Source organism: Bos mutus, chromosome 22 (assembly GCF_027580195.1).
Source record: "Bos mutus isolate GX-2022 chromosome 22, NWIPB_WYAK_1.1, whole genome shotgun sequence".
Classification (NCBI taxonomy): domain Eukaryota; kingdom Metazoa; phylum Chordata; class Mammalia; order Artiodactyla; family Bovidae; genus Bos; species Bos mutus.
The window spans coordinates 59,256,883-59,268,206 of NC_091638.1; positions in this window are offsets into that span (position 1 = coordinate 59,256,883).

Sequence of the window (11,324 nt, forward strand, 5' to 3'; positions counted from 1 at the left end):
TTGATCCTCCCTAGTAGGATGTGACAAAGGCAAGGTCACATGGCACCTGCAGTCGGGTTACGAACATCCTGACTTCCACCTCACGAGCCGTCTTGCTATACTGCCCTCCTGGTGTGCACACTCTGAAGAAGTGTGCCAACGCATGGAGAGGCCCGTGTGGCAAGGGCCTGAGGGCAGCCTCTGGCCAAAGCCTACAAATGAAGGACACCCTCGAGCCAACGGCCGACAACGGACTGAATCCTGGCAATAAAGACCTTTCCTCAGCCTTCAGATGAGACCCCTGCCCCTGTGCAGCCTCGTCAGAGACCCTGAGGCAGAGGACCCGGCTGAACTAGGTCCAGATTCCTAGCCACAGAAACCGTGAAATAAGAAAAGGATTTAAAAAAAAAAATTATTGCGGTAAAAAGTACACAGCATGAATGGATCATTCTAGCTATTTGAAGTGTCCTGCTCAGCACTGGTAACTACTGGCATAGTGCTATATGACAGTTGCCTGGGACATCTTCTTTTTGCAACTGGAATCCTACGAACACTGAACAGTAACTCCCCCCGCCTCTCCCCAGACCCTGAAACCACCGTCCCACTTTGTGTCTCGGTGACTGGGATGGACGTGGAATCAGACAGTAGCCATCCTTTGCCACTGCTTCATTTCAGCAAGTGTGAGATCCTCTGGCTCATCCAAGTGGCAGGGTGTATCAGAATTTCCTGTTTTAAGGCTGAGTAATATTGCCTGATGCTGGGAGAGACTGAGGGCAGGAGAAGGGGGTGACAGAGGATAAGATGGCTGGATGGCATCACCCACGCAATGGACAAGAATTTGACTGATCTCCAAACATCTCTTTGAGACCCTGCTTTCCATTTTTCCGGGTGTACACTGGAGATGGAATTGCTGGATCATATGGTGACTCTATGTTGAATTTTGGGGGAAACCTCTGTCTGTCTGTCTTCTCGTATTTCCACCAAAGGAGCACAAGGGTTCCAGTTTCTCCACATCCTCACCAATGCCAGCTGTTCTGTTCTTTCAATACTGGTCATCCTAAGGGCGTGAGCTGGTATCTCATTAAATTGTGTTACTTTAGGCAGCTAAGTGTGGGGGTGACTTTTGTGTGGTAAGTAATACACCATTTCATTTTGCGATTTCCAAGAACAGACTGATTATTGGTTTCTAATGGTGTTGAAAGACTGAGCCAGAGGAGAACTGAAACACAAGGGTCCCGGGGTCATCAGAGAGCCAGAGCTGGGGGCCTTGGGCAGAACAAGACCCCGTGGAAGGGGAACAGCAGCCAGGCTGGCGGCAAAGAGGTGGAGACTGGAACAAGGGCACGTCTGTGGGGAGTCACCCGTGCACTTTCTGTCGGCTGTCTATAATCTTCCCTGGAGCAGAGAGACACGTAGGGAAGGGTGGTCTGGGGAGGGCTCACTCTCTTCGCGTGGTTCACTCGGGAAAGCATTGGTCATGCGGAAATCACGGCAGCTCTGCAGCAGGCCTGGGCTGGTCGGCTGTGTCTCGGGCAGTCCAGCCCACGCCCCTCCTCCTCGCCCACCAGCCTTTGGTCACGTCTTTTCCGAGTAGAGCACAATGTCTAGCAGGTCCCTGACGATGGTTAGGAAGACACAGCAGCCCCAGTGGCTGAACTTCCTGGGCTTTCCAAGTCCCAGGCCCTTCACAAGCCGCAGCAGGGTCGCCCTCCAAAGAGGTGCCTGCACTGAATCCCTGTGCGTGAATGTGACTCGTGTACACTCCATGATACCATGCATGAGTGTCTCGGCAGTTCACGCAAAGGCAGACTTGTTCCGGGGCCTTTCTGACTGCAGAATATGCGAAGTCAGGCACAGCCAGAGGTCAGCGGGCCCCGTGAGGTGGGCACGGGCCTCGGGGAGCTCACGATAGACGCTCACTGTCAGTTTACTGAACTCTCACTACTCTATCGCTGTCCTCCAGTCTGCGCGCAGGTGGAGCTGTTCCCAGCCCTTTCTGTTCCGTCGCCAGCTCCCAGTGAGTCACGTAACGACCAGCCCTGCCGCCCCTCCGGGAGGTGAGCCTGCAGAGGGCTGCTTCTCCTCCTGCCTTGCAGTGACAGGAACACTGTCTCTCGGGAAGCCTGAAGCCATGTTGTAGGCCTCTCAGGCTCGCCGCCGCGCGTCCAGAGACAAGCAGGGTGGGTGTTAATTCTGTTTTCCTGGGCACCAAGCGGGTCCAGGAGAAGCTGAACTCCTGGGTGCTTTCATCACACAAAATGAATACCAAGCTTTTGCACATGGACATTCATTTGACTTCAGATGCTATATTTTTTCCTTTTCAGTCAACCAAGCGATCGATCTGGAGGAGAGTCTTACTGCAGAGAATCAACACGGAGTTGCTCAGAGCAGGGCTGGAATCTGGGCTCTGTCATTCACTCATTTCACTGCTATTTACTGAGCCCCTACTGTGCGCCAGGAACATGCCAGGCTTGCCTTAGCAGCTGAAGGTAGAGAGATACAGTCAGCAAGTGTGATGGTTAACTTTATATGTCAACTTGACTGGCCATGGGGCACCTGGATATCTGCTCACTCATTATCCTTGGTGTGTCTGTGATGGTGCTTTGGACGAGATTACATTTAAAACACTAGACTGGGTAAAGAAGATTGCTCCCCTCAATGCTGGTGGGCCTCGCCCAATCAGTTGAAGGCTTGTGTTTAAAAAAAAATTCACTGAATAAGAGGGAGCTACACCTGCCTGACAGTCTTTCCAACTAAGATATCGGCTTTTTTTCTGCTTTTGTCCTCAAACTGAAATGTCAGCTCTTCCTGAGTCTTGAGGCTGCCAGTGTTCAGACAGAAACCACACCATCAGCTCCCCTGCTCCTCAGACCTTTGGACTTGGGCTGGAACTAAGTCACCGGCTCCCCTGGGGCTCCAGACTGCTGAGCACCTCGCAGGTCTTGGGACCCGCCCACTCCCATAACCACAGGAGCCAATTCCTTACAATCAAACTCAGCCTCCCGGTCTGTCTACACACACACCAACACACCCTGTTATTTTCACTTTTGGTAACTTTTACTACAAATGGTCAACCCAGACAGGGATAAGGTGCCATGAAGAAAGCGGAACAAGACCATGGAAAACAGAGGAGGTGGGACTTTAGCTACAGAGGTTCGGAATGCCTTTCTGAGGAGGTGGCCTTTCAGATGACTGCACAGGAGAGCACAGCCCCTTACACACTGTGGGAGCGAGCTGGGCCGAGGCCTTGCCCGCAGGGCAGGGCCACAGAGAGTGGGGGAAACAGGAAGAATCCCAGGGAGGCAGGTGAGGGGCGTGTTAGGGCCTCACAGACTGCAGGGAGGAGTCTGCGTTTTACTCCCAGGTGAGGGGCAGCCTCTGGAAGCTCTTAAGAAGATGTTAACCCTCTGCCTCCTTTGTGTCCAGAGTCTGCCGTGTGATCTTCAAAATGAATGTGCCTCTCTGAGCGTCAGTTTCCTGGTGGTGTTGTGAGGATCAAATGAGATAACACAAGAGAACGACTTAGTGCTGTGCCTGGCGTTAAGAAGCGGCTCAGGAAGTGTCGGTTTCTCTGGCTCACTATTCACCGTGGGTTCCGACTGTAAATGTTGATGCTGGAACAAGCTGGGGAAGTAAAAGTGACGTGAACTTTCTGGGAACGGGGGCAAAATGTATACCAGAGACACTCATCATGTGCTGTGTACACGTGCAGAGACTGGAGCCGGTTAAATCCTGAGCAGTAAAGCCAGAGCTGTGGGTCAGATAGACTTGGGTTCCAACTCTGGCTCTTCCGATGCCTCCCCCAGGTGAGTTTTGGCAAATCATCAAATCCTGCAAGGCTTGGTGAACTCGGGAAATGGGGACTGTGAGAATTAAAGTAGACAGCTTGTGCAGATCATAACTACCTGGCCCCCCGTCACAGCCATCGGGGGGGCATGCACAAGTGCCAAAGGAAACTTTAAAAAAGTAGCAAGTTATACACACGTGCATATAGCGATGGTTATGCTAAAGACTGCTTAAGCTGATCTACAGATTTAATTCAACTCTAATTAAAATCTCACAGGTTTGTCTATGAAACAAGCTTTATTTGGAGGATTTCTATGGAGAAATAAAGGCAAAAAAAAAAAAGGCAAGCCATGTTTCAAAAATAAGATGGAAGGACTCACCCTCTGAGATACTAATGTGAACACTTACCCTAAGACTGTGATGATTAAGACAGTGAGAAACCAACAGAGGGACGGACAGACTGACAATGATGCGGTGTAGGAGCTCAGAAGCAGATCCGTGGGCCGCACAGGCGACAGACAGGAGTCTGACGTGCGGTAGAAATGGCATTGCAGGTCAGTGTGGAAGGAAAGAATTATTCAATGAACTGTGCTGGTCAACTGATTATCCAAGTGGAAGAAAAATGAAATCAACTCCTTACCTCACACCATAAAAAACTTATGATGAAGTCAGAATATAAACATGGAAGGCAAAATTTTAAATCTTTGGAAGAAAACATAAAACTGTGCTGTTCAATACAGCGTAACAACAAAACCCAGACAACTTAATCAAAATATGGGCAGAAGATCTAAATAGACATTTCTCCAAAGAAAATACCAGGATGGCCAACAGGCACCTGAAAAGATGCTCAAAATCACTAATCATTCAGTTCAGTTCAGTTGCTCAGTCGTGTCCGACTCTCTGTGACCCCATGAATCACAGCACGCCAGGCCTCCCTGTCCATCACCAACTCCCGGAATTCACCAAAACTCATGTGCATCGAGTCGGTGATGCCATCCACCCATCTCATCCTCTGTCGTCCCCTTCTCCTCCTGCCCCCAATCCCTCCCAGCATCACAGTCTTTTCCAATGAGTCAACTCTTCGCATGAGGTGGCCAAAGTACTGGAGTTTCAGCTTTAGCATCATTCCTTCCAAAGAAATCCCAGGACCGATCTCCTTCAGGATGGACTGGTTGGACCTCCTTGCAGTCCAAGGGACTCTCAAGAGTCTTCTCCAACACCACAGTTCAAAAGCATCAATTCTTCTGCACTCAGCTTTCTTCACAGTCCAACTCTCACATCCATACATGACCATTGGAAAAACCATAGTCTTGACTAGACGGACCTCTGTTGGCAAAGTAGTATCTCTGCTTTTTAATATGCTGTCTAGGTTGGTCATAACTTTCCTTCCAAGGAGTAAGCATCTTTTAATTTCATGGCTGCAATTACCATCTGCAGTGATTATGGAGCCCCCCAAAATTAAGTCTGACACTGTTTCCATTAGAGAAATGCAAATTAAAACTACAGTGAGGTATCACTTTACACCAGTCAGAATGTCAATCATCAAAAAGTTTACAAATAATGAATGCTGGAGAGGGTGTGGAGCAAAAGGAATCGCCCTATGCTGTTGGGGGGGATGTAGATTGATACAGCCATTATAGAGAACAGTATGCAGGTTCCAGAGAAAAAAGGAAACTAAAAATAGAACTATTATATGATCCAGCAACCTCACTCCTGAGTATATATCAGGAAAAGATGAAAACTCTTCTTCAAAAAGATACATACACCAATGTTCACAGCAGCACTGTTTACAGCAGCCAAGACACGGGAGCAACCTAAGTGTCCGTCAACAGGTGAGTGGGTAGAAAAGGTGTGGCCCGTATATGCAATGGAATATTACTCAGTCATTAAAAGAATGAAATCATGCCATTTGCAGCAATATGACTGACCTGGAGATTATCATTCTAAGGGAACTAAGTCAAATAAAGACAAATATCATATGGTATCATTGATATAGAATATAAATTAAAATTACACAAATGAATTTATTCCTAAAACAGATTCACAGACTTTAAAAACAGACTGCTGCTGCTGTTGTGCTGATAAGTCGCTTCAGTCGTGTCTGACTAATGGTTACCAAAGGGGAAAGGTGGGGGAGAGGGGTAAATAGGGAGTTTGGGACTGACATATACACACACACTCTATAAAATAATCAAGAAGAATCTACTGCCAAGCACAGGGAACTCTACTGAATATTCTGGAACAACCTAAATTGGAAAAGAATTCATAACAGAATAGATACATGTCCGTGGATAACTGAATCACTGTGCTGATACCTGAAATTAACATTGGTAATCAATTACACGCCATTCAAAATAAAAAATAAAAGACACACTATATACTTTCCACAAAAGAAAACATCGCTCATTTAAAAATATTAAATTCTTAAGCTTACCTTGATCAAAACTCACCATAAAGAAAATGAAAACACAAGTCAAAAACTGGGAGAAGAGAACTGCAATAAACACATCGACAAAGACCAGCACCCACACCATACAAAGAACACCTACATCCTGGTTACCAGAAGGAATGAATGGGCGTTCAGAGAAGATCGTGGCTGCTCAATAAGCAAGAAAAAGGTTTGGACCTTCAGGGAAAAGCAGATTAGATCTCAGTGAGATTCCATCTATGCCCACTGGGTTGGCAGAAAGTAGATTTAATAACACTGAGCTGGAGAAGGTGAGGCCCATGGTGGGAAAGTGTCAGTTGGTACCAGGACTCTGGGCAGCAACTGGCACTATGTCGTAAGGCTGACTGTCCCTACACGGCTATCCCGCTCCTGGATGTGTCTGTCCGAGAGGCATTCCTGTAAACACATGCATCAGAAGACAGGCACACGATGTTCACAGTAGCATTTACTCTTGGTGATTAAAAAAAAAAGCTGGAAACAATGTAAATGCCCAGCAGCAAGAAAATAGATAGGTGCGCTGTGGTTTATTCACAACCGGATATTACACAGCCGTGGAGGCCGGGAACTGCAGCCACATGGCCTCCACATGTCCTACATGCTAGTCGCTCAGTTGCCCAGCTCTCTGCGACCCCATGGATGGTAGCCCGCCAGGCTCCTCTGTCCATGGGGATTCTCCAGGCAAGAATACTGGAGTGGGTTGCCATGCCCTCCTCCAGGGGATCTTCCCGACCCAGGGATCAAACCAGGGTCTCCTACGTTACAGGCAAATTCTTTACTGTGTACTTCAGCCCTGTACACAAGCCTCTCTGAAGTTCACTTTTATGACTATAAAGGCACAATGGTATTTAAACTTTCTTTGGGATCTCCTAGCTCCAGCAATGATCATAGCTTATTAGAGAATAGTCCTTTATAGTTTGCAAAGGTGTGTGGGGTGGTTATATCTTTATCACATCCTTTAACAGTCCAATGTTTTACAGTTATTTTGGCTTTTTTTCCCCACCCCCAACACTGTGAAGCTTGTGGGACCTTAGTTTCCTGACCAGGAATTGAACCTGGGCCCTCAGCAGTGATTTTGCCAAGTCTTAACCACTGGACTGTCAGGAAGTTCCCCGAAGGTCTAATTTTTATTACTAACAATGACTTACCTGGATAGAGTACCAGCTGTGTTTATAAGCATTATGTAATCGTGGGTGGACGTGAGTTTGAGCAAAATCTGGGACATGGTCAAGGACAGGGAAGCCTGGCGTGCTGCAGTCCACAGGGCTGCAAAGAGCTGGACACAAGTGACCGACTGAACAACCAATGAGTGACTGAAGGAATGCTCTCGAAGCCTGAGCAGAGGAGATGTGGGGAGAGCTCATCTTACAAGGCGGCAAGCAGCCCCTAAAGCAAAGGCAGCCTGAGTCTCCCTGTTACCTTGGCACAGTCAGGGCGGCCAGGACTCTGCCCTGAATCATGATGGTGGCAGCCAGGGCCTGGCAAGGGGCCCTGCTCTTGGCAAGAAGTCCTGGCACAGCCTCTTCCTACGGTAGCTTCTGAAAAAAGAGAGAATTGGTGCCACCTAGCAGTAAAGAACAGGGAGCACAGAGGAAAGCTGGGGAAATTCTTAACACAAAACAGTTATTTTATTTGGGGGGGGTGTGGTGTCAGGGTGGTGGTGGTGGTGAGAACGTATCATTAAAATAACATCTGCCTTTTTAAAGTAAATTTTTATTAAGATAACTGTATGCTCACTAGCAGTTGTAAGAAATAATACAGAAAGATCTTTCATGCCCTTGGCCCAATTTCCCCCAATGGTAAGATCTTGCAAAACTAAGATCAATGGGATAGAAACCAGAGTCCAGAAATAAATCCATACATTTGTGGTCAATCGTTTTGTGATAAAAGCGCCAACACAAGTCAGTGGGAGAAAGAACGATTTTCAACAAATGGTGTTGGGACGACTGGATGCACACAAAAGAATGAGGGTGGACCCCAACCTCACACCTTATACACAAACTAACCCAAAATGGGCCAAAGACCTAATCGTAAGAGGGAAAACTATAAAATTCTTGACAACATATGGGTAAATCTTCATGACCTTGGGTCAAGCAATGATTTCTTATATATAAGAAAGACAACAGAAACGTAAGCAACACCAACACATTAATAAATTGCATCTCATCACAGTAAAAAATGTTTGTGCTTCCAAGTACACTGTAAAGACAGTGAAAAGACAACCACGGAATGAAAGAAAGTATCTGTAAATCATACACCTGATAAGGGTCTAGCTATGAAAGTATCTGTAAATCATATACCTGATAAAGGTCTAGCTAGGGTTATAAAGAACTCATAAGTCTCTGATAAAAAGACAAATAACTCAACTTAAAAATGGACATGGTATTTGAATAGACATTTTTTCAAAGAAGATGTACAAACAGCCAAAAGTACCTGAAATGATGCTCAACATCATTAACCGTTGGGGAAATGCAAATGAAAACCACAATGAAACACCACTTCACATTCACCAAGGTGACTATTAATAAAAAAGATAGTAAGTGTAAGTGAGGACCTGGAGAAATTGAAACCTTTAACACACTGCTGGTGGGAAAATACAGGGGGAGCAGAGGCTTTGGAAATCAGGGAAAATGTTACAGTTACCATTCCACAGCATTGTACTCAAGAGAAATGGAAACATATGTCACACAAAGACCTGTACAGAAACCTTCAGGGCAGCCTTACTGAGGAGCCAAAAAGTGCAAACAACCCAAGTTGCACTAACTGGTAAAAGTTAAGCAAACAAAATGTGTGTGTGTGTATCCCTAAATGGAATATTATTCAGCAATAAAAAAGAATGAAATATTAATTCATGCTATGAAATGAACCTTGAAAACATTATGCTAAGAAGCCAGACACACAAAAGGCCACATGTTGTATGATTCTATTTACATGAAATATCCAAACATGCAAATCCACAGAGACAGAAAGGAGGGTAATGGTTGTGGGAGTGAGAAATGGAGAATGACTGCTAACAGAGATCAATTTCTTTCAGGGATAATGAGAATGTTCTGGAATTAGTGGTAATGGAGGCACAATTTTTAAAATTGTATTACAAACCACCAAACTGTACACTTAGAGAAGAGTTAATTGTTTTTAAACGTTTATTTTTGTCTGGCTGCTCGGCTCTCGGCTGCAGCGCCGGGACCTTCCACCCTCACTGCAGCGCGCGGGGTCTTTCAGTTGCCGCCTGTGAATCCCCAGCTTCAGCACCTGGGATCCAGTTCCCTGATCAGGGGTCACACCTGGGCCCCCTGCATCGGGAGCTGGCAGTCTTGGCCACTGGACCACCACAGAAGTCCTGAAAGAATCACTCTTAACACGTGTGGATTATATCTCAATTTTTTTAAACTAGCAAAACCAATTTAAAAAAAAAAGAGAGAATACCACAACCAGGATAACACTGATATTGGTTCAACCTACAAATCTTACTCAGATTTCCCTAATTTCCTCTGTACTTCCCCATACCCTGTGTTTCTACAAAGGATTTAGCAATTATCCAAAGAATGTACTGCTGCTGCTGTTGCTGCTAAGTTGCTTCAGTCGTGTCCGACTCTGTGCGACCCCATAGACAGCAGCCCACCAGGCTCCCCGTCCCTGGGATTCTCCAGGCAAGAACACTGGAGTGGGTTGCCATTTCCTTCTCCAATGCATGAAAGTGAACAGTGAAAGTGAAGTCACTCAGTCATGTCCAACTCTTAGCGACCCCGTGGACTGCAGCCCACCAGGCTCCTCTCCCCATGGGATTTTCCAGGCAAGAGTACTGGAGTGGGGTGCCATTGCCTTCTCCGGAAGAATGTACATTACTGTTTAAAAGCACTAAAACCCCCACAATGATATACGACCTCATACTCACGGTTGGAGTCACAACGCACGATTCTCATTGTAAAAATGAGGTGTTATAAAAATTGCCCTTGGTATGTAATTCTATAGAATTAACATCGTAACATAAAAGGGTATTTTGTATTTATTTGTATTTTACTCAACATAACTTATCTGTATTTCATGGTCTTAACCCAACAACGCAAATCTCTGGGGTTCTTTCCTGGTTTTTAACGAAGAGGCGTACTTACTTCAACTGAATTAAGGAGACTTTTACAGTCTGTTTTTCCCTGTTAATGTCTCATTTTGTTTAAGAAGTTTGGATTGCTGCCTCCCAAGCCATCGGAAATACCCCTTTATACAGGGATGTGGAATCTTTCATCCAATGGATGCACGGTAATTCCGTTAACCATCCCCTTATGGCTGGAGGTTTAGGATGTTTCCATGTTTCCAATTTTCTTGCGGCAAAGTGCCGCAGCGAGCAACTTAATTTCCTCTTTTGGATGATTTCCTCCGGACAAGGGGTGGAGTTACTGGTTAAAGACTTTGCGCATCTTTCTGACTCCCGACTTATTTCCCGACGGCGCAAGACCCACGTGGGCCCCGGTCCCCTGCGGCCCCCGACCGCGGGCTCGGCCTCCGCGGAGCCAGCCCCCGGGCCCCGCGCCCCGCGGCCCTGCGGCGCCCGGACTCACCTGCGCTCCCGCCCTCGGGCCAGCGCGCGTCCTCAGCTCGGCCTCGGGGTGTCCTCCCGGCTCCGCGGGGGTGGCCCTGGGCGACGCCTGTCTCCCCTTCGCGTCCCTGCTCGCCCCCAGCGCCCGGCGGCGCACGCACTGGGCGCTCGACCAGTGCCCGCGGGTGTAAAGAGCGGGCCGCCGCAGCCACGCCGGCCTTCAGTCACTTCAGCCAGGTCCTCGCCGCGGAGCCGCGCCCCCGACATTGCTCGCGCGCCGGGAGCGGCCGGGCTGAGGCGAGCGGCAGGAGGCCGGCCACGCAGCCGCTTATAGAGCGCCTCTGTACGCCGACACTGTCCGGCGCGGGGCGTGAGAGACGGGCACCGCGGCAATGAGAGTGTGTGGCAGGTGTCAGGGTCGCCTCCAGCGGGCGGGGAGGCCGGCGGGCGAGCGGCTGACGGGAGGCGAGGACGGCGCGCCTCCCGGGGGGCTGACCAGAACAGGGGGCACTGGGAAGCGCGCGGTTGCGCGGGCCAGCGTGCCACGTTCGGCCTCACCTCCGAAACGCCCGCTTAGAC